This window comes from Octopus bimaculoides, chromosome 4 (genome assembly GCF_001194135.2).
Source record: "Octopus bimaculoides isolate UCB-OBI-ISO-001 chromosome 4, ASM119413v2, whole genome shotgun sequence".
Classification (NCBI taxonomy): domain Eukaryota; kingdom Metazoa; phylum Mollusca; class Cephalopoda; order Octopoda; family Octopodidae; genus Octopus; species Octopus bimaculoides.
Genome location: NC_068984.1, coordinates 93,146,239 through 93,149,022, shown reverse-complemented (window position 1 = coordinate 93,149,022; position 2,784 = coordinate 93,146,239). Strand labels below are relative to the sequence as shown.

The 2,784-nt window shown below is 33.2% G+C and overlaps 1 protein-coding gene across 5 annotated transcripts in view; it reads right to left on the bottom strand.

Annotated features, from left to right (window-relative positions):
- Positions 1-2,339, bottom strand: part of LOC106876920 (cyclin-D-binding Myb-like transcription factor 1) — a 120,619-nt gene extending 118,280 nt beyond the window's left edge. The window contains exon 1 of one of the 5 annotated variants that reach the window (XM_052967261.1): positions 2,210-2,339. The gene's annotated coding sequence lies outside the window, so the exon portion shown is untranslated. Of the gene's footprint in view, positions 1-1,446; positions 1,892-2,209 lie in introns of those variants that run through there. The other 4 variants (XM_052967264.1, XM_052967262.1, XM_052967260.1 and 1 more) reach the window with 4 other exon arrangements.
- Positions 2,340-2,784: the final 445 nt, after the last annotated feature.

Sequence of the window (2,784 nt, the reverse complement as noted above, 5' to 3'; positions counted from 1 at the left end):
TATATATACACGAAAGGCTTCTTTCAATTTCCGTCGACCAAATTCATTTACAAGGATTTTGTCGGCCCGAGGCTACAGTAGACACCTGCCCAGGGTGCCACCCGGAACCATGTCGTTTAGAAGCAAGCTTCTTACCATGCAGCCACGCTTAATAATTGGGGGAAAAATGAATGTAAATACCATTAATATTAGAATATGAAATAACTTGTACGTCATCAGTAATTTTTTTTTTCCTATTGCCCAATTCACCAAATTCTTAAAATCAATACCGTATATCTATAGGTAACTTTTTCATAGAATTCCTAACTCGGTAAATATGAAATAATAATATTGATCTAAGCTCAGGTTTTAAAAAATGAAAGAGGATAAGAGAAATTTACCGTTACACTGAAGACGTATAGTCACAGAAATTAGCTCAGCGGTAAACAACTCTTGCAAGTAACTCGCCTTAAATATATATAATAAACGATGACAGTAAAGTGTATTAAAAGGAAGTCGATACTCCCGCAATTCTAAAGAAGAATCTACGGTACAGAAATGGAATAATAAGAGACGAGTTTTCACAAAATGTTATCTCCACTCAAAATAAAGAATTCTAAAAGAGCTCAAGTTGTAAGCGAAAACAATTTCGAAGCTAAAAAAAAGACTGTTCTAAAAAATTTGAGTCGAGATCGATTGCATCACAAGTTCTTTTTTTCTAACATCCCTAGATGATTCCATAACATTGACTTGAAACCTACCTGTAAACATAGAGAAAGTGAGGGAAAATCAATTAGAGGAACTAAAGACACCTTTACTATTACGACACAGCAAATGAGCTACACTATCTTAACATCAGCAGTCTGTTATCAACATAAGTGTACTAAATATAGGGGTTAATGCAATCAGAATCAATGAGGGCGTATTTTTGGGTTAAAGGTTAGCAATGACGTGAAAATTAAAATAAGAATAGAAGAATATACATATGTAGCTACACATATCCAAACGCAGTTCACACGATAGAGTAGATTCTTTTGACTGCATCAAAAATAACAAAGCATGAGAAAATATAAACAATTTTCAAGAAAGGATATTAAATATATCAAAGCTGAATGAATAATATTTACTTTTAAATTAATCAATAACTTGATTTTAACTTAATGTTCAAAGGTAAACAACAGCACTTGATAATTAATTTATTTGGAAAAGGAGGGAAGAATTGCAATGAGATTGCAGTGAAGCATCAAGCACGACAAAGTTTAAACGAGATCCTAATATTAACACCATTACTTCCATTTCGTCAAATATTGCTTGCACAGGTACACAAGCGCCATTTTGTAGCAACAAAGTATTATATAGTGATCGCAGTGTCATACAGTGATATGTACAAGACACTAGGCAGCACAAAACATCAGCAAGAAAACTCAACATGATATGTGGCGGTAGATACAACCACGTGTGACCAACCTTGTGATGTTATTTTCGTCCGGGTGATTCGTAAAGAACCAGGATGAGTAGAGACCAGGATGGAAAAGAAGCCTGCTACAGGGCAAATTCCTAGAGAACATGCGCATGATGCCAGACGGAAAGGGAAGCTACTTTTGCAGTAAATAGATAGAATGACGAATTTTTAGAGAAACAAATATTCTGATTCTTGGCATTTTGGCATAGTTTCTTTCTTGTATATATATATATGTATAAATTATCACTTGTTCATTAGTCAAAAAGAAAATAAAGCACTCTCAATATGAGAAATATATTTTTATGTCGTCGAGTAATACATTACTGGTTACGGCATATAACTGGTAAGAATGTTGCCGTTTAATGGACTAGACAATATCACTAAGTGTAATAATCAGCCCGAAATAGATGGTTTTATACACACACACTTACAGATACATACATATTAGATATTTATCTATACATATAAATTTGACATAGGCGATTCTTTCTTGTGTGTGTATGTATATACACATGATTCTAATACGGACATTCGGACTTTGCCAGTACATCTAAGTATTTATATCTATGTTTATATATTTATGAATTTTTATGTTTGTAAATTTTTATATATTTATGAAATTTTATAGTCATAAATCTTCGTATGTATATGTGTTTAGAAATACTTATAGATTTTTATCATACCTCATATGTGAGCGCATTTACGTATATTGAATATTGTAGAGAATTTCGATAATTTGAAATGGATTCAATGAATATACACACCAACCTTTGAAATTTGTTTCTCTCCTTAATTTTATATTCCTGAAGCTCCATTTGAACGCTAATTGGTTGAGCTGTATAAAGTAGATAACTATACCATTTATTTCTTCATTATATATAAATATATATACGGAGATGTACTTGCATAGCAAGTGACCTGATCTGAAATCGTGTGCTGGAACGAAAACAATTGCAGCACGGAATTTTGTCAGTGAACAGGTCGCGGTGTCAAAGCGACGAAAATATTTTGACGAATTAAATTTAAATGTTGAAGTAACTCTAACGGTTTTTGTGTGTTTAAATGGCTTATAAACACCTTCCACGCTGCAATTGTTTATATATATATTGTTTTAGTCATTTGACTGCAGTCATGCTGGGATACCACCTTGAAGGGTTTTAGTCGAATAACTCGAACCTAGGACTAAATTTTTCATTTTTTTTTTTTTAAGCCTGTTATTTATTCCATCAGTGCCATTTTGCCCAACCGCTAGCTTATGGGGATGTAAACAATCCAATACCAATTGTCAAGCGGTGGTGAGGGACACACACACATATTCACACACGAGGGGCTTCTTTCAGTTT